Below are 20,946 nucleotides of genomic sequence, written 5' to 3'. Positions count from 1 at the left end.
TGCTTTAAATGTGTGCGTTGGGGAGGGAATACAGGTTGTGACAAACTTTCCTTATGACTAAATTAGTATTTCTTAGGCTGTTAGCTATATTTTCCCAAATGCCTTTCTTTCCCTTCGGTGCAAACAGACTCAAATAGAGCCGCACCAAAATAACAGGAGTGCCCAGTGTTGAGCAAGCTTACATGTTTAAAAAGGTCCAAGTTCTGAATTGATAGATTTAAACCTTCAGCGCCCCAGGCTGGATGCACTTGGGGTGTATCTCTGTGCAGTGATGCTGCTGCAGTTACAGGGTGGTGAGTGGGGCAGAGCCTCCTGGCTGCTCGGGGAAGTCAGAGTGGGAGAGTTCTTTCACTGTTGTAAGAAAATGGGCATAATGTTTTGTGGTGAAACATATGGCGCTTTTTCTTGTGACAGGCTCTGTGTTCTGTCACAGACTATAGCTGCTATTAAAAAGAAATGGACCAAAAGGAAAACTTTCACAGACCAACGCTGCATGTTTTGAGGAGGTGTTCATTCCAATTTTTCCTTAGGAAGAAGAGGGATATTCCAAGTTCACCATGAGAGCTCTCCTGTACAGAATGTGAGCAAAGCCCCCATGCCTCTGCTCCCTGGGGCCAAGCTGCTCTTCTGGCAGGAGGCTCAGAATAAGCAGTTGCAAGGAAGGCGTGAACCTAACTCACACTGAGGATAGATTGAAAATAACAACTTGTCAGTCGCACACAGCACGCAAACAAAGCAGCTGCTAAGCTGGAAAAGTCATTGCACAAACAAGTAAGTTGTAACTTTGTGGTTTTGTTTCACACAAGAAGGAAGTGGCATTGGTGCTGTCAGGTGGAGAAGTGACCTGCTGGAGCACCAGGAGTTCCTGAGTCTCCATCAGACAGTTCTACTTGCATTCAAGAGACTAAAGAAATCATTCTCCAGGAGCCAGCCTATGTACAGCAAGGTTGGAAAAAACATCATAGATTTGGGGCCCTTCTTTGGATTATCAGGAGAGGAACGCACACTGTGCTGTCAAACCATCAGCAGGGCAACAAGGCCATGTAGTTCCAACACAGAGCAAACAGAGGGGAGGGATGGGGCTCCTGCCAGAGCTGGCACCCATCTAAGAAATGAGATGCAGTCAGGTCATCTTCATCCTTATACAACAACCCTTGTACAAGGATTATCCCCCGCCAGCCCCTCCCTCATTACCTCATTACCTTTTAATTGCAGTATACATTCAGGAAAGGATTCTTAACATTTCTTTTTTTTCTTTTTTTTTTTTTTTTTGTGTATGTGTGTTAGAGAGTGAGAGAGAGAAATGGGGAATTTAACCCAAATTAACTAGTTTCTTATTCTCTTCCCGCTGAATAGAAACTTAAGTGGAGGACAAGAGTTTGTTAAAGAATAAGCTGAAGGAGGGAAAATTTACGTTGGATATCAGGGGGAAGTTCTTTAGTATGAGAGTGGTGAGGTGCTGGAACAGGCTGCTCAAAGAGGCTATGGTTGCTCCATCCTTAGAGGTGTTCAAGGCCAGATTGGATGAGGCCCTGGGCAGCCTGGTCTAGTATTAGATATGGAGGTTGGGGCCCTGCCTACAGCAGGGGGGTTGGAGCTTGATGATCCTTGGCGTCCCTTCCAACCCAAGCCATTCTGTGATTCCACGAATGAAAACTGCTGTACTGATTTCTCAGACAGCTGCTTGAAGTGGTCACCTGTATCTGAAGGAAAGAGAAAATGGACAGGAAAAATAAAGCCAGCACTGGAGGCAAAATGTTTTTATTAGTTTCTGATATTTCAATCTTACCTAATTAAGCTGCAGCTAGAACCAAAAAACCATATATCTGTAAAAAGACTATCATAGTCCAAAACAATCCATAAAAAACTGCACCTAACTGCCTTTGTATTAAAAATTGAAATTCAGAAAGAACTTTTAAAGGCTTTATTTTCTAACAGCATCTTCATAGAGATAATATCCAAGGTTTTTCTTTTCCTAAGTACAGGTACAAGGCAAACAAGCATCCTACAAAATATGGGGAAAAGGTAGTGTAGGAGGGAAATTAAGACAGTGTAATAATCCACTAGCCAGACACACAGGTTAAATGTAACACAACCATACCATCAATGAAATACTTAAAAATGAAAATAAATTAAGGATACGCCAAAGTTCCTGCTTTACTTTTGCTGTTAAAATCCTCAATATATAGTACATACCACTGCATTATGGATCATGGCAAAAACTTATCACTAGCATTTAAAAAAACTGCTATAGAAGAACTTCTATGGAAATAAGACTGAAGATACTCCTTCACACAACTATGATGGCTATAGAAATTCTGCTGAATCGGGTGTTCAAATGAGGGCCATTAGTTTTAGAATCACTGTGCATTTCTGTACAGGCTTGGCTGCAAATCTGAATGGCTGTGAGAATGGAAATGAACGTAAGTGAGCTGAGATCCACACATTCTTGCTGTTCATATGCTGCCCTACCCCTTTTGTTGCTCAGCCAAGCTGTGTATTTTGTTCTCCCTGATACCCGCACCCCAGCAGGAATGCAGTTTTGCAGAGCATAGGTTGTTGGTAGCATTTTTACATTTTCTGGAAACCAAAACATTGTTCTCCTAACGCCCCACACTCACTGTGCAAGCCAGGAAAACATGAACACAGGCATAAAAAAAAAGCAGCCCATGTGCTGCTTTACCTCTGAAACTTGGTTCAGACCACCACTTACCCTGTGGAAGCCAATTGCCTGTAAAGATCATTATAGAATGTTGCTGCTTATTTAGAAAACATTTTGAAGTACCCCAGCTTGCTATTACTGTGCCCTGCCCAGTAACCAGATAGGAAAAGCCTAAGTGGTGCTTTGCAGGAATTGCTCTGTAGGTAGAAAAGCAGTTCACCAAACAGGACAACAAACTCTCTAAAGCCTCTGCAGTTTGTAACATGTAACGGAGAAAAGAAAGGGCTTAAATGCACTAAAAGGTATTTAAAGGAATTCACCCAAATACGACTTTCTGATACTACAGTGAACCACCCTGATGAACTTCTCCCATTGTGCTAAATGTAAGAAGGTAAGTGTACATCTGTGAAATGCTATTTCCGTAATGGTAAGCTCCTTGCTGACTAAGGATTTAGATCTGCACTTATTAGACAAATCTTCTAGAAGAGAAAAATATTTAACGCCTTTAAAGAAAAACCCTAAGCAGTTTCTGGTTTAATTGTATCAAATCTTCAGTGTTAAACCTAAAAAGATCCGCACACAATGATGGTTAAAAGAACCCCTCATTTGCTCAGTTACTGCAGGGGTGGTGCAGACAGGCTGCACCTCCAGAGTTCATCCCATCAGGCTGTGGCAGTGACTACTGCCCACTGTTTTCTGGATTTGTTGTGGTGCTCTCAGTGCCAACAGGTTGCACATTGTCTGCGAGACTGTGTGCATGCTCGAGGAATAAGTCTTTCAGTACGCTCAGCTCCTTGGTCAGGAGCTTAATTTTCGCCTCTAAACGTTCATTTTCTTCTTTGAGCTGGGTGACCCTTTGCAGTGTGTCTTGTGCTTTCTGTTTGCTTTTTAACCGGCTCTTTTTCACTGCCATGTTGTTTCGCTCTCTGCGCTGACGATACTCATCGCTGTTTCTATCCACAAAGGAATTTTTCTTTCCCTGCTTGCTCGGAGGCACAGCTTTGCCTCCACCACCAGGACTAACAGGAACCAGCTGGGGAACCTGCTGCAAACCACTGCTGTGTGCCTGGGTGTGAATCACGCTTACTCCGTTCGCATCTGTAGCGGTGTTCTGCGGGGATGTCTTGCTCATTTGGACGGGCTCTTCTTTGACACAACAGAGTATTAGAAGACTAAAAACTCTTTTCTAGATCGTGTTTCCAGCAAGTCTTCACATGGGTTAAGGGCAAGGTGAACCCTGAAGGAAAAACAAATGCTGTTAAAGGTGCTATGTTCGGCTACAGTCTTACACATCACTGCCTTTGGCAGAAGGTACCAATGGCACATCTGGCAGCAACACACCAAAACTATGCTGGAAGTGGAAAAGCTGCCAATTGCTGGGACATTTCAGAAGCCTCTCGAACATATTTGGATTGGAAGGGACTGTTACTGGGTCATCCAGTCAAGCTGTTTGCATTGTTCACTGGATTTACTCAGTTATTCCAAGCCATCCCTGATGGATGGGTGTCTAGCCTAGCCTTGAAAAATCTCGTTTCACAACCTCTGTCTTGGCAACTAGTTCCACTGTCTAACTTTTCTCCCAGTTATATAATTTTCTTAATTTCAGACCAAATTCTTTCTTCTGCAGCTTAAACCTATTAACAGCCTGACTCCTGACCAACAGGAGTGCTTGATCCTTGTCCTCTCCAAACCATCCTTCTGGGTGTATGCACATTCCTTGGTGGTCTCTGCTTTATTCTAGAGACAATCCACCTTCCCTTGAACATCTCAGAACATCTTCCAGTGCTTTCACCAGCTTTAAGATTGTTTTACTTGTTTTTGAAGATGGAGCCCAAACTGATGGTTGTTTAAAGTCTCAGCAGTACTCAGTGCAAAAATGTACAAGAAGAGGTAGTGCATGCTGTGAAGGCTGTGACTGAACAACGCAAAGGGAAACCCTCAGCCACAAACAAGGTAAGACCAGCCAAGCCTTTACCAGTGCTGTGAGGGCAGGTGGGACAGGAAAGCAGGGTGAAAACAATGTGAGAACCACTGCACTTAAAAAACAGGGGACTGTTGCCACCTACAAGGAGACATGGGCCACAGCTGACCTGCCCACAGCACGCTTTCCTCCGCTGTGGCTCTCAAAGCACTCACTGTCTATGCTTCTCCCCAGCAGGCTGAGGCAGACAGCCTAAGGCAGGGACATCCTCCCACCTGGCGCTCAGTCTGCTCCCAACCCTGCTGGTGGTACAAGACTTCACTGCTGCCACTCTCCCAAGAGGACCTGTTTGGAAAGAGCAGCTGAGGCCAGCAGAACACAAGGTGAGCTGCGCAGTGCCCAGCCCAGCCTTACATCTGACAGCACGGGAGGCAGCAGTCCTGTGTGGCAATGCTCAGCAAAATTCAGGGGCTCCTCAGCTGCATGCTGCTCCTGTATAAGTTTTCCACCACAGCTTAAGTGCCATTTTACCTTCTGCTGGGTTATCATTAATGAGATTAAAATGTTAACTGTCAATTGCACATTTTCTTTCACAGTCTGAGGAAGCCTGAACTAGGTGCAGCTGTACAGTATGGCTCAGTAAGATTCACAGCAGAGACCCGTCATTTGGCTTCAGTGTTATTCAAAATTAACATTCTGTTGCCAAGATCTTTTTTCCCTTAAAGCAAGTGAAAGAGGTGTGTGAGTCGTGTGAGTACAACCACACCCCTCAATAAATTGTCATATTTCATATTTTCAGATTTCAGGACAGAGAGATGTCAAAGCAGACGTTGGATAGCATGGCCTTCAGTCCCCTCCATTTCAGCATGGCAATGCTCTCCCAGGCAGCCCAGCTAGGTCAGCACTGGGGAAATGCCACATCTACCAACTGTGTTGTGTCCACTGCAGAAGAACAGGCAGAACTGCCCTGAAAGCATCACCAACATCTGACAAGTTCCTTCACAGCACCAGGTTCCACTTGCTATTCTCTCTATGCTATCAAAAGTATTTAATATTGTTCTAACATATGCATAAGATCTCTATCTGATGCCCCCACAATTCAAAGGAAAAAAATTATGTGCTCTATTAAACTGAAATGTAATGGGATAGTTCTCAGTGAAAGAGAATGTGGGTTAAGCAGAGAAACAGAACCCAAGCGTCACATCTCCAGGCTGCTGTTAGTCCTGACACACAGAGCACTTTGCAACAGGTCTTCCCCAGTTCCTGACCCCTGGAACTGCCCTATGCTGTGTCAACTGTTTCTTCAATGGGAAACACGCTCATCCAGCACTCACGTGGGAGATGTGACACACGGCTCCTGTCCTGCTTCAGTACTGGGTACCGTGGGGCTCCTTCACAGCTGCCACCAGGAGATTTGAGGGTATGGGAAGGGGAGGGTATTGAGAAGGGGCTGTGGCAAAGCACTGTGCACCTGGGGAAGGCTGTGAGCAGATGGCTGCCAAGGCTCACTGCCCAGGTTTGTGCCACAATGATACATTAGCTGTGGGAGGGTGACAGCATGACACGACAGGCAGCAGCTCCATGGCATCCCTTCCCACGCAGCTTCTAGCTGGCACGGGGCAGCTCCGGGCTGGTTCTGCTCAGCACTGCTGCTGCTGCAGCGGCCAGCGCTGCCCAGTTCCACTGCAGCCACCGGCTGCCACCCACCACCACCCAGTGCACACAATAGTGGCACTTGGGGGCTCCGCCGGCTGCAGCTCCCTGGGGATTTGGAGTCTCAGGCACGTCAGGCCCTTCATTAGTTTTGCTTTCTTCCCCAAATTTGAAACTTCCAAACGTTTGCCTTGGCAAAAAGAAAAAAAAAGTTTTAATTTGTTAAACAAATCCGGTTGGTTGGTTGCTCCACAACTCACTTTGGGCTGCACGGCTGCTCCGTCACTGCTGCCACAGCCGGCAGCGGGACGCCGCTGGCCTTCCCTCGGAGCGCCCGCGGCCCGCGCAGGTTCCTGGCGGAACGCGGCCCGACAGCGCCAGCAGCGCACGCGCTCAGGACAGCCGCCGAACCGCGCTGCCACGACGCCCGGCCAGCGCTGTCGGGACGCGGAGCATCCGCGGCTGTGGCGGCCGCTATAAAGATGAGAGATTCCTAATGCGAACTTTTCGGATCTCGACGCGTTCGGCGCTCGGCCTCGGGGCGCCGCGACGGCCGCATTCCGTCGGGGCTCCGCAGGTCCCGGCACAGCGCTACAGGGCGGCCCCTCCGCGCTGACATCAGCGCCGTCGCCCCGCCCGTTCTCCCCCCCGCCCCTCCCGCCTCGGCGCCCGCTGCCCCGGGGCGGCTCCCGGCCCTCCCCCGCCGCTCCGCGGGGCCCGCAGCCCGGGGGGCCGCCCGGCCGCGCTCCTCCCCCGCCCGCGCCAAGCCGTGACTTCACCGGGGGGGAGGAGAGGCGCGGGCCGGGGCCGCCCGTCGATTGCATCATGCGCTCCCACGCGCGGGGCCGCCGCGCCACCAGCGGACGGACGCACGGCGGGGGCGGCCCCTACAGCCCGGCACGACGCCCCCCGCGCGACGGCGCTTACCTGTGGCGGCGCGGGCGGCGGCGGAGGGGAGGGGCGCGGCCGGGCCCGAGCCTCCTCGTTCACGCGCGGAGCGCGGCCGAGCGGCGATTGCGAAACCCGCCCCGCGCCGCCCCGCCCCGCACGCCGATCGCCGCCCGCCCTCCCGCCGGGGTGATGCAACGCCCGCTCTGATTGGCAGTCTCCGCGGCCAATCGCGCGCCCTCGCGCTTAAAGGGCGCGGCTGCGTTTGTATGGGGACTCTGTGGGGCCCTCGGCGGCCTCGGGGCGCTGCCTCGGAGCGTTCTGTGCTCTGCCCCGCCCCCGCCGTTGGGGGGCGCTCGTGCGGCCCGGCCCCGGGCGCCATTTTCTCGCCTCGGGTGTAAGGCGGTGGCCGACGCCTCCGGGGCGGGCGACACGGCCTTCCTGCGTACCTCAGGTCGAGGGGACGGAGCTGAAAGTACGGCGGCCCCCTTGGATTTCTGAGATTACGGGTTACGTTTCTTTGCAAATATCGCAAAATGATGAAAGCTGTGAGCAGGCCGTTGGTGCTTTCCTGCCGCCCTGGTTCGCACCCCGAGCTCGGACCAGGCGCGTGCCGGGATGTAACGTCACCGGCTCTGAAGGTCCGCGTGTATAAAACGCCCTCAGCAGCCGTGTGCGTGCCGGGCGTGCAGCGGTGTGCCGGCGGTGCGCACCTCCCCCGTAACGCCCCGTGGAAAATGAGCCCCATTTGCGGAACAGTTCAGAGGGTTACCCTGGGCAAACGGCTCAGCACCGCTCATTGCTATTGGGTGCTGCTTCCTTGTCAGTCTCTGATATTTAATATCTCACATGTTTTTCTGTTTCCCAGTCGAAACGGTTTTCTCTGGCAATGATTCAACCGTCTGTAACTAGAGCAAAAATTCCAGGTAAGCATTAAGCATTATCCTGTCCTTACATAGTTCCCTGTGTGCTCGTGAAGTGCTCCCATGGGGTTTCCTAGTGCTTTATGGCTATTCGATCGTTCTTCTTTGAAGGAAGATGAAGAAAATAAAATACAGACAAACTCATTCTTGTGTAGCCTGCTTGTTCTAAACATTAAAGCCCATATGTAATTCTGTGCACACTGGGAGCTCCGGTGCTTGGCTGGCATCGTGTCCTGGGAAAACTCACACAATGTGCTTTAAGTGTTTGCAGGAGAAATCCCCCCAGCGCAAATGGGATGTGAGGGAAGTAGTCTAGAAAGTAATCACAAAAACATAAGGAGTGCTGTTGTAAAGGCATGGTACTGAAATACACGCCTTATCTGCTGGCCGTCAATTAGGTCACATGAGCCGTGTGTTGGCTCTGGAGCTCAGTGTGAGGAGCAGGGCTGTAGCCCTCTGCACACCAATTCCAGGTGTGTGCCTGTATCAACAGTCCACCATAAGACTGTCTAATTTTGTGATGGTGGTATGGTGGTATGCTTTCGCATGCATAGCCCAGTTTTGAAGGACTGGTCTCTAAAAAATGACACCACCGCCAACAATAAAACCACAAGTTTTCAGCGTCTTCAAGTAATACACAGTAAATCACAGCTCAAGACAGAAGGACTACTGAAGAAACAGAAACTAACTGTGAGAACTGGAGGCAAACATGTAGGGGGCAAAGGAACCTGTTGGGGTAAATGTTCCTGTTTGGTGCTTGGTCAGTATATTCAATTAATGCTTACCAAAAAGGTTTTCTGCAGCCTTATGCTTAGAGTGTGAAAACTGCTTTATTTCTCCATCTATTTCTCCATCTTATTTATTGTCCTATTCCAGTATTTATGGTTGTTACCTCTGTGTTCATAGACAGTTATTTCTTTCTCCGAAAATAAAAACAATATGAATGTACTGGACTACAACCTATACTTCTTTCTCCTGTTAACATTCAGTTCCCTGCCTTCCCTTCCCTTGTGGATAGCCTTCACTGGACTTTTTACTTCAAATTTGCACATTTCTATTAAACATCTACCTTTCGCACGTGGTTTGGCTGTAGTTTTTTCCTCTATCATGTCTTTAGAATTCTTGGTGATATTTCACTTTGTTGAGTTTTAGAAGAGAGGAAATTGTCTACACATTTAAAATATATATGCCTATAAATTGGTCTCTTGGACTATTTGTAAAGCGTGTCTGTGGGCAGTTACACTAAATGGTTTTGAAGCTTTCTGTCCTGTCTGTACAGGGCATCCAGAAGCTGAAAAGATGCAGCTCTGTAGTCCATCCCTGCCAGCCATTTATTGTTCTGGTTTAATCATTCAAAGACTGCTAAGCCATGACAGAAGAGTGAACAAACAGTTAAGAAGCAGCAGTAGCAGTCTCTTGCTGCCTGTTTTGACATGGAAAAAAAAGAAAAGAGAAGTTTCTAACCTTGTCATTGTTGGTCTTCTGAGAAATTTTTTTCTTACTAACTGCTACTCCCATTCTCACAACTTAGATTTGTTTGAAGCTGGACAGAAAGACTGTGGAATAGGATTGTATTCTTTATGATCACAAAGCAGATGGTATTGCTTTTGGGAAAATCCCAGCAATACAAAGTCTGTAGTAGGAGTTTTTCCTATTGTTTTTTATTATTTCTTAATAGCTCTTGCATTTTCATGTTACAATGTTTGTTTTTTGCCTTTAGGACTGACCTCCACCAAGATCAAAATGCTACTGTTAGAAATGTCACCCAATCCAATTTGATAATTTAACTAAGGTAGAAACTTGACTATTAATAGTTGATTTGTCAAAGGTAGCATTTTTGAATAGATGAAGAGAAAGGAGAGGAAGCATTGCTTAGTAGTGGTGATCACTATTTCAGGACTGCACTGCTAATTCGAGCACTGACTCACTGTAGCCTTGGAAAGTTACAGTGCTTTTGTTCTAGAAAATACGAAGCAAAGAAAGCAGCCATTCTATTCTAATAGCAAACATCCATTTTATTGTAACACTGCCTGGAGAGGAAGAATCCAATGCTTTTGTTCTTTCTCTCTATTCTGCTAATAATTCTTACAAGAAAGTATTTCCAGTTGCTAGTTCAGCATCTTCCAACACTGCTTCCTCTATGTCTGGTTATCAAAATACCAAGAATGCAAAGGCTGCTTTTAGGCTGCCACTAAACGTATTGTTTTCTACCTTCATGTATGTGCAGAATGTTAGAAAAAGCAAAGCTGTGTAGCTGAAGGTGAGTAAAAACGAAGTAGAAAAATAGACTGAAAGGGAAATACTATGTATCAAGTGTATGTGTATATATAAAATCTGGTTCCAAAGAGGCTTGTTAGAACTAAACAAGTCTGAGCGAGAATTAATGGCCCACACCTGGGAAAAAGAGGTGAATACTCAGGCATCCAGGTTTAGTAACTGCCACACCTGTCCTATATTCCCAAAAGCATAAATGAGTTCTGCAAGGATTTAGATAGCTTAGCTTTTGAATGCACAGTGCCATGGCTCTTTTCCAAGGCATCATCAGTCACCGCATGAAAATCCCCACCCTTAATTACCAGGGCATTATTTGTCATGGGGCATGCTCTAATGAAGAACTTCACTTCATCTGTATGATATCAAGAAGAGTAAATAGTTTTGGGGATGACTTCTACCCTGACTTTAAAATGGTTCTTTGCAACAAAACCATAAAGCAGCTTTCCAGAAAAATCGCTAAAATGAGAGAGGCATAATGCAGTGTTATCTTCAGTCCCGTGGTATTGGGTGAAAGAGGACCAAACTTCTTTCTTATCTATAGTTTTATTATTCCCTGCAACCTATATGATCTCTATGCCATAAAAAGCACAATGAGCAGCTGCCTGGAAAGAAAAAAGAAACTGAGAGTTTGGCACCTGGATGGGGAGAAGGGTTATGGTCCACCTGATTGTTCACCCTGTGTCACTTCTGCTCATTTAGATGAATAGACAGCTACTTACCTGTGCCTGTATGACAGAAAGTATGCAAGAGGGAGAAAAAATGAGAAAGTGTACTGCTGAGTACAGAATGTCTGTCATTGAGCTGCTGCTACTAATAGCTAGGAGAATTATGTGCTAGATTATCAGTGACTGGTATTTTTGTCAGGCAGGTCCAGCGTATCTCATATCCCCAGGAGAAAATAAAGAAAGTATGCAGTGTCACCATCCTTCCAGAAAGTCACTTCTCCCACTTTGGTGAGTTAGCTGGCCTTTTCTTTTCCTATATCTTAGAAAGGAAGCAAGTTCAACTGAAACAGTGGGGCACAGCTCCCCACTCTTTGGCTGTGCAAACTAAGAAACCATTCTTAGAGAAACAAAGCAATTACATTTACATGTGCAGGCACCTGGATATCTCTGTCACTCTGAATTTACCAGATACAATCCAGCATTAGGTTTCTATTTAATATAAACACTGCAGCCAAAACTGTAGAAAAATCCCTCTTGGGTAACATGTCCCAGAACAACAATGTCGTTGGAGAAGGGCTCATCTGAATTCTCTCCTCTTGACTGTAAGTAGATCAGATTTCCTTCTGATAGGCAGGAGAAGTTTTACATCCCTCCGTCACTGGCCTGTCCATCAAGGTCTGGTTTCTGTACCTCGTCAGCCATGAAAACAAACTCAGCAAATCTTTATATAGGGAATAGTTCTTGATCTGATTTGTTTAAACATCATGTGGGGTTTTCCTACGTGATTTTTTTGGTCAGAGGACTTATACAGTTAAGATACTAATTATTGGGAAATTATTGGGAATCTTGCGTGAGGAAAGAATTCAGGATCAACAATATTGCAATGGTGTTGGTGATTCGTAGGGGAATATCCTATGTGTGAAAAAAGTAGCATGCAAAGAGGAGTAGATGGAAATACAAAACACTTCAAAATACATTGAACCATATCTTGCAGATGTCCAGTGGTGCACGTGCACTGGCAGTTGACACTTAAATGCCAATAGTCACTTGGCAGAGACTGAAGCTTAAACCCTAAAGGGTCCCTGGAAACTATTTCCAAACATGCCCAGTTAGTTGCTGAATGGATGCATCATAAGGAGGACTTCACCACAGTGTGCACAGTCACAGAATCACAGAATTGTAGAGGCTAGAAAGGACCTCGAGAGGTCATCGAGTCCAACCCCCTGCAAAGCAGGCAGCACAGGTAGGCGTCCAGGCAGGTCTTGAATATCTCCAGAAAAGGAGACTCCACAGCTCCTGTGGGCAGCCTGTCCCAGTGCTCCGTCACCCTGACCATGAAGAAAGTCACAGAAATCTTTACAGCTCAGCAGAGAATGTGATAACACTCATAATCATTTGCCCAGGCTTTTGAGGCCCTTCTTCAGAGTACAGGCATTACTTTGAAGTCACATACAGTTCCGATGGAAATGTGATTTGGCAGTTGGAGAAAAGGACTTTGTCTACCAGGAAATGAAATTGAAAAGTGCATTGTTTATGTGTACTTTTACCTTACATCATCTTTTTCCTCTTGCTACAAGCCCTTTGACATTGGGGGACTCTGCAGGTGGGACAGTACTAAGGATTGCAAAGCACATGTTCATGCTTTCCTTCCATTAAAAAGAAGTGAGGACAGGCTGAGAGCATATGTGTACTCCTAGGAGGGACACAAGCATGGGCAGTCAGTCTAAGAGAGCTCCAGGCAGAAGAGACTGTCCTGCTTTGAACAAGTGGGATGTTGTGCTGTGCTGGTGCTGTAAATTACAGGAAAGTCTTGGGCACAAATTTCAATGCTTGGAGCAAAACAGGCTTATAACAAAGTATTTAATTTGCCTAAAAATTGTCCTGATGGGGGGACATTTATCAGTCAGTAGTTTTTGACATCAACAGAGAATACTGCAGCACATTGTGAAGCAGTCTTTATGTCTCTGGATTTCATCATGTGAAGGGGCACCAGCTGTTGGATATAAGTTGAATGGGGAGTTACAGGCAGCTCTGGGATGCTTCACATAATAGCAGCATTGGAGCTGAGCTGGGGGAAAGCTAAAAAGTATGCAAGTTTTATTTAGTATTTGAGTGCTTTTAAAAAGATTTCTAGGTGGATTTTCAGTAGGCTTAAAATTTGATGTGTGCTGCATATTCTGCTACTCCATCAGCAGATGGATTTCCTGGCCTTGACCAAAATATGTAGACCCAAGGATTTACAGGTGTTTCAGTCCTACAAGGGAGACTGAATAGCTCCAAGCTCGTTGAGAAAAAGAGGCCAAGGGGCACTGGGGCAAAGTCTGGTTTCCTGAAGACTGAGTTTTCAGTTGATTTGTCAGGAGATTAGAGCTCCACCTCAAGCATTTCCCACCATTTGCAGAGTTAGCTTTTCTCACAAAATAGGCACCTATATTTGTCTTTCATGAAATGCAGGCACTGTGGAATCAGCTGCTGAGCCTGCAGCTCTGTGCAAGGGCCAGTTCTGGTGAGGACACCTATGGCATTCTCTACTTAAATAAATGCAATCAAGCACCTCAAACTTTTATCAGTGACATGCTGAGCTGGGTATGCAACATTTATTTCAGTTTATTAGTACTCATTCCATGTAGTGAGGAGTCTGGAGACACTGCTGAAGATGCACACGATCTCTTGATGACTAAGTTGGACATGTGTGATTCATAAGGCTGACAGGGCTCTGCAGACATTGTGAGCGGGCAGAAACAGTTCTGTACAGTGAAATGCAGTACTGTAGCACCTGACACACTTGGACATGTTGCATGAATTCTTTTTAGAACAACACAGTTCATATGGTGAATGTTTACCTGCTTTTAGAGAATACAGGACTTTTCTAAAATTGTATTCTAAGGAATGTACAATTTATTCCAATAGTTATATATATAGTTTGCAACAAATTGGCATCTAGCTTAATTGCTTAGGCCTGAAAGAAGAATTTAGAGTGAATAATTTGGATTCCAAACACTTTTGCCCATTTTCTATGTTTAATTACAGCAGTAAAAAGGAAAAAAGTCATACATTTTTTGCAGTATGGGGACCTGTTTGGAAAACTGTTTTCTTTTCACTTAAACACAAGTAGTTTGTAAGGTCTTTCTGTCTGGAGTGAGGTACCTCTCAGCCCTGGCCTCTTGCTAAATTAATGGTTTTGATTATACTTAGCTCTACTATTAAGTGTATGAATCAGTTGCACATGTAAGACACGTGGCATTGCTGGTGCTCCTAGTTGAAAAGCAGTGCCTTTTCAGCATTGTTTTATGGGCATTTAGATATGAAAACTTCTCGCAAACAGCACTGTCACTATGTTTTTACTTTCTGAAATACTTTCACTAACAATAAAAGCCATTTTTATGCTTCCTCAAAATGAATGAAAAACATGATGGCTTCCATCAGAAAGCCTCTATTCATATGAGTTTTGTTAGTATTTATTTAATAGCTACTTGAAGCACTCGGTATCTTGATGGATAATCATAAGGATTTGTTCGAAGCATTTTGAGGTAGCTAGCCTTGTTTTCCCTAAAATGCCCTTGCTGCCTCCTGAGTTCAGTTTCCAGACTTTTATGGGACTGTGACCCACTCAGGAGCAACCTACTGGTCTTGGGACTGACCTGGCTTGTGATTAACTCTTACTGCACTTAAGATAAAGACATGTTTTGCATAAAGCATAAGATTCCCATTTGAACAGAAAATGTCAGTGTAAGGGTCTTGTGGAATTGGTGCAGTTGTGAGTAGTGTCTCATTTTGATTAAAGGGATTGCTCTGGTGAACGTGATTGTGTGTAACCTATCTTTCTGCAAAGGCTTGGAAGGCAGGGTAGATGTTATCTCAGCAGGTAGGAGTGCCAGCTCCTTTCACTGGATGCTTCAAGTGACCTTTGGAATCCCCGCAGGGAATGAAGGGCCATATCTCACATTGCCTTGCTGGCTGTCCCACCAGCATGCTGCATGGACAGTACTGAGGTGAAGTCACTTTGCAGCAGGCTCTGCATGCCACACATGGGAAATTGAGCACCATATTTCAGCCTGTAAATGAAAGCTGCCTCTTCAGTCACATCTTTGTGACTGAAGTCAACGAATGCAACGAGTCAAAGAAGTTCTGATCCAGAAGTATCTCTATTACTAGTTTGGAACTGATAATAGAACTGCAGTGATTGTCAAGCTGAGATTGCCTCTGCTTGCTTCCTTCCTCCATGCCTGTTGTTTCCTGTGTGCTTAGTGTTCCTTTGATCATGGTTAGGACTCATTTGTGATGTCACCACGTCACTCTTGGAACTTTGTGAAGCTTCCTTGTGGGTTCCTCCCCTCTCAGTGCCTTTGACATTTTTCATTTAGTGGGGCAGCTCCTGCTTAGATTACTCATGCTTAGATTACTCATTAATCCCTGGGCTGCAGCAATATAATTGGAGAAGGCTGAGTGTAGCTCAACAGGGAGGTCAGACTTTCAGACAGCATCCACACTGAGCAGTAAAGCTGCTTTCTGCTAGTATGGTCTCAAAGCTTTTTTAAACATCACATTTTAAAATCTGAGTCAAATGTGGTTCCAATCCTTTCTACCACTGAAGTCAGAGCTTCACGATATTAATAGCAGAAGGTTGCACGCACCAAAGGTGTGTGTTATATCCAATTCTCGTGCTGCTCTCATCCATCTGAAATCTGCCACAGTCAGCAATGTGTCTGTCCATGGCAGGACAACATGGGTCTTTCATATCCATTCTACACTATAGAATTTAAGTTTGTGCCAGATCATTCCTCCAATTTAATTTATATTCCTGTAAGTGTCACCTAGAAGGGAACAAAGTTGATTTAAAGAGCAAGAACACAGACAAGTCAGAGTGTGTCAGGGACTCCATTCTGTAACAATGTCTCTCATACCAAAGTACATAATTAAGAAATGGCACAACTTTTTTTGAGCCAAAGCTCTGTACATAGCTCATGCGGGCACTTGACATCTAAGTTAAATGCCTGAAGTTGGTGTCCTGTGTACAGAGAGGAGGAAGCTGGGGTCTGTTTGTCTGGGTTTGTCAGGAGTTTAAATCTCCTTCTTTTGTTATTATGTCCCGGACAATGCAATATACTGACAGTTAAAATCTTCAGAGAGATTTTGAGAACTTTCTGCCCCTTAAAGCAAAGCTGGGATCAGAGTTTGGATGATGGCACTCATTGCCCTGTTACTGTTCTGCTGCAGCATGTGTCTGTTAGCTCAGGTCCATGCCAGTACTGACTCAGGGCTATAAGGCTTCCATTCAGTGCACAGGAGCTAGGAAAGGTAGGAGCCATATTTCTTATATGCTCCATTAAGCATTCAATGGGAAAAATAAGAAAGAAAAGAATGACATTTTCTTGGCAATTTACTTTAACATAATAGTGTTAATTTTTTTTTTTTTAATTTTACTTTTTAAAGAAAAAAATAGCAGGAAAATATGTGAAAAAGAAAGCATTTCATGTGAGGGAAGTGGTGGTCAAATTTTTGCATGCTCACTGTTTGTGATGTTAGCACAGGACATGTGGGAGAAGATATGCTGAGCTTGACTACTCATTTCTTGTGTGGCCTTGGCAAATCGTTCCCTCTTCCAGCTCTGTAGCTGAGAAATAGAGCAACAGTGCTGCTCCACCTCCCAGTGAGATGTAACCATGGATGAATAAAGGATCCTGAGCTATCGATGATAGAAACCACTGAAGTTTGTAAGGTAGACAAAAGATTAGAAAGTTAAATTCAGGAGGGAAAGGAAGGAAGGATGTTGTTTAGTGTGAGGTAGAAGAGTAGAGAGAGAATGAGCGACTTGTGGGTAGGCCAAGTACTGAGTAATGTGGTAACTGATGTGTATCAGTAAGAGAACTGTAAATGTGATTTGGTGAATTCTTGAGATAAAGGTGGTGCTGTGGTAAGGCAGAAGAGACCACTGCAGTGAGATGAGGTGCGGTGCTGTCACATCCTCCTTTTCTGTGTCTGTGGCATTTGAGCTGTATTCTGGAGGGGACAGAACTAAATCTGGTATCTGTAAAGCATTCAGAATATTCTTGGGCACCACAAATGTGGTCACTGAAATACAATCCTGATTGTAAAAGGGAAACTAACCATTTAATGGCTCACTAACTGGGTACAAAATATGAGCAGGTTTCACAGCCCGGCTGTACATGGTTACAGGTGACAGGTAGGAAAGGACAGGCTATGAGGCACAAGTGGATGGAAGCAGGCAGTAGGCAGGCTGATTGAGTGAAGAGATGCTCCCAGGCATCTAGCATGGTAATTGCAGCGATGCTCTTGGGAGAGGAGCTAGAAGTTAGCTGAGCACAAGGACAGCAAGGGTTGAGGACACTGTCACAGAGACTGTGAGGATATGATATGGAAAGGGAAATGACATGGAAAGGGAACAGGAAGGTTAGCATGGATTTGACTTCATCCACCTTGCAGTTGCAAACGCTCTTCCTCCAAAGAAGAAGAGCTGTAGTAATTAAACCACCTGGCATTGAACCAAACTCTGCACATACAATGGTCATCAGTCCCCAGCTGCTGTTACCAGGTGAAAGGAAGGCCCTGGCTGACTTGTTGTGCTGCATACTGCTCTACCAACCTGCGAGGCTTCAGCATGTACAGCCTTCTCCTTTGAAAATTGTCATGAGTGGCAGCCTTTCCATGTGCAGGTCATGTTTTCCCTCTCTAGGGCAGAAAACAGAGGAGAAGGATGAAGTTTGTGTTTCATTGCACCTCGAGAAGTAAAGGCAGTAAATTGGCAGCTCCTCATCACATACAAAAGTGCTGCCCATCCTTGCCTGCTCCCCTGGTGCACCTGTGGCACAGCGCTGTCCCCAGCTGAGGACTGTGCCCCATTCCTGCCCTGCTGCCCCCAGTGCACACCCTGGCCCTGCTTTTTTTCCTCTGTCAGGAACAGAGGAGGGGCTGGCACTGGTGCCAGGAGGAGGTTTGCATGCCGTCAGGACATTCTGGAGCTTTGTCAGTAGCAGTGACATGTTCTCAGTTAACAAAGTAGTAAAATAAAGAGACCTTTTGGTTCTTTACTGGGCTGCCACATGCCAGGTTCTGTGTGCAGTTCCATGCTGATGGATCAGAGCAGAGCACTGTGCCTGCACCCTGCAGATGGTGCAGGGGCTGATGTCGGGAAACATTCAGAGCAGCCACTTTTGTGGTGCAATTAAAAACAGTCCCAAAATTCACTTCAAAATTCAGCAAGGATATTTATTTCCTCCATTGCTGTGATTTTCTCTTGTTTCCTTCCCTACCAACAGAAACCAGTACGGCCAACTTTGTGTGATGGCTCTCAGCAGTGCTCAGGGTTTTGGAGTGCTTTCCCAGCCCTCCCTGGTGCGATCTGCTGTGCGATGGAAGAACAGCACCCTCAAGAGTTGACGGCCGTGCTGCTCCAGGGCTCCACAGCACTGGGCGGGCACCCTTCCTCCTTTTGTTAACAAACACACTGGCACATGTGGCCGAGGCAACGAGACATAAACGTTTCTTTTGCCATCACATGTGAAGTGTTTGGCATCGGTCGGTTTGGGTGTGGAAATCTGTGCCTGTCCGAGGGATGGCAGCTGCTAAGCATGGCATTTGCCTTAGGAGAAGAGGCATTCAAAAAGGAATTGCCCTACTTATTTAAGTCTGGGAAACTTGTTTTATACCATCTTAAAAGAATTTGAACAGGAATTAATATTTTTGTGCAAAAAGAGATTATTTAAAAGTACTTCACTGAGATAAAAGGGGTCTGTGTAAAAAATACTGAGCAAACCAGTCCTTAAGTTGCGGGGACTTGTTTGTTAATTACAGTAATTAGGAATGGAATCTGATCCTAAACTTTCTGATTTGCTTTGAATTTCTCTTAATGTGTGGTTAGACCTTAATTTTCAGAACAATTCTAAAATGTGAGACTACAGAGGCATCAGTATTGTTGCTCAGTGTCAAAGTGAGTTCTGTTCTCCCACTGCTGCTGCAGTTCGGACCTTTTGCTGTGCATGGCCGGTTCCTGCCTGCCGCCTTCAGAGCGCAATGTGGCTGCAGGAAGCTCAGCATTGCCAGCACTGGCTGCTGGGCCAGCTGGGTCCTATGGCATCAGCAAGCCTGGGTCGGCATCTGCCCCTCTCCTGCAAATGGGTTTGCTGGGACAGAGCCTGCAAGATCTGCACAGCCAGATGTGGCAGGGTTGCCCAGAGAGGATGTTGGGTCTTTGCCTTCTTCCATAGAGATATTCAAAACCCCGTGGACACCGAGCAGTGTGACCTGCTGTATGGAACCTGTGTAGCAGGGGTTGGACTCCATGATCTCTTCAGGTCCCTCCCAGCCTCTGTGGTTCTGTGATTCTGTGATTTCTGCCCACGCTGAAGCATTTCTGACACAGGATAGGGGATTTTCCTCTCTATCATAACTTTGGAGTTCTTCTTCCATATGGGTGCTTTGCTTGATCAGGCAGCGCATATCCTTTCTACCCAATGTTACGTGCTGAAACCAATGTATATCATAATTTCAGAAGACACCATATATAAAAAGCAGTTAGGATATTTTTTTTCTGTTGACACTGAAAGATGAAAGGTACGCTCACAGAATCATAGAATCTGTGTGTTCTGCGTTCTTTATGAACATCTCCCACCAAACAGGCTCTCCTGTAAGGACAGCTCAGTGCAGAAGGCTGTGCTGGCTGCTGGCCTCGTGCCTGAGTGGAGAGCAGAGGTTCACGTGTGACCCTAAACGTGGCTTTTGGTTCGTGGTGGGTTTGTTCCTAAGGCTTTGCCAGTCACTATGAATTGCAAGGAATTCTGAGCAAGCAATTTGATATCATTAGCTTCTGGTTCATTCAGCCATCCAGGACTAAGAAATGCAGCAATTCTTTCTGTAGCCATAGATACATTGGGGTTTTCTCTGCCGATCTCCCTCTCGCCATTGTCTGCACCTGCTTCACCGGCCGCGGTGCGTCCTTCCATCCCCTGTGCTGCTTTCTGAGCAACCGGGGCAAGCGGATCTAGGCGCCGGCAGGTACGGCCGGGTGGGGAGGCGGCAGTTCCGTGCCCCTAATCCGTCCCGGGCAGGGAACGCGGGCTCCTCGGGCCGCGGCTCTCCCACCGGCTGCCCAGAGGGGACACGGAGCTGAGCCCGGCGTTTCGCCTTCGAGCGGCACGCTGCCGCACTCCCGAGGTTTGTCTCGGGAGCCGGTCCGTGCTCGACACAGCCCAAGATTGCGGTGTTTGCATTTGGGGAAATCCGTCATTAAATTTACCTGCCCGATTCGCGTCCCGGGACGGGACGGAGGGACAGCCCCGCGCGTTCATCCCCTCCACCGCCAGCGTACGGTGGAAGCCGTGGATCAGCAGCAGCGCGTCCCGGCCCGGCACTGCCCCCGGCCCCGTCCCGCAGCGCGGAGCCCCGCAGCCCCGCCCCACCGGGCGCGCTCCCGGCCGGGTCCTAGCGCCGCTCGGGGCCGCGCTCCGCGGGTCCCCACGGGGCTCAGCTGATGAACCTCGCGCGTCGAACCGGGCCAAGCTCCGGTAGCTCCGCTGGGACGGTGCCTCGGGCCACAGGGGCGGGCCCAGCCTCCCGTCCGGCCCAGCGTCCGCGAGTTCGCGCGCGATGGTAAACTTCGGGGCCATTCCCGGTGGCACGGGACCGGGCGCTCCGGGCTCCGAGCCCCCAGAGCTCAGCGGGCGGGCGGGCGGAGCGCAGGGCCCCGCGCGGGGCTCGGTGAAAGCAGAGCTCCTGGGGGAGGGCGGACGGCCGGGCCGGGGCGCTAAGACCCGGGGCGCGGTGGTCAGAGGTTCCCAGCAGGACACTAGAGGGCGATCCCCGGCCCTGCTGCGGGGGTGTATATATACGGCACGCAGGACCGAGGCAACCCACTAGGAACAGGGCAAGGCAGGCAGGCGGCGAGCGGGGCTCGGGCGGGCTGGGGCGGGGGACGGGCTCCGGGCGCGCCGAGCGGAGCCGCGC

At 47.2% G+C, this 20,946-nt stretch overlaps 1 long non-coding RNA gene across 1 annotated transcript; it reads left to right on the top strand.

Moving 5' to 3' along the window:
- The first annotated feature begins 1,574 nt into the window (after positions 1-1,574).
- Positions 1,575-6,495, top strand: LOC122162013. Its single transcript, XR_006169382.1, has 3 exons — positions 1,575-4,615; positions 4,818-4,966; positions 5,383-6,495. It is a non-coding gene; the product is annotated as an uncharacterized LOC122162013 (long non-coding RNA).
- The last annotated feature ends 14,451 nt before the right edge of the window (positions 6,496-20,946 follow it).

The sequence above is a fragment of the Centrocercus urophasianus genome, unplaced genomic scaffold, assembly GCF_019232065.1.
Source record: "Centrocercus urophasianus isolate 14NV4802_14NV808 unplaced genomic scaffold, USGS_Curo_1.0 seq_2, whole genome shotgun sequence".
Classification (NCBI taxonomy): domain Eukaryota; kingdom Metazoa; phylum Chordata; class Aves; order Galliformes; family Phasianidae; genus Centrocercus; species Centrocercus urophasianus.
The sequence above is the reverse complement of the archived record's forward strand: the minus strand, read 5'-3'. Positions and strand labels throughout refer to the sequence as shown.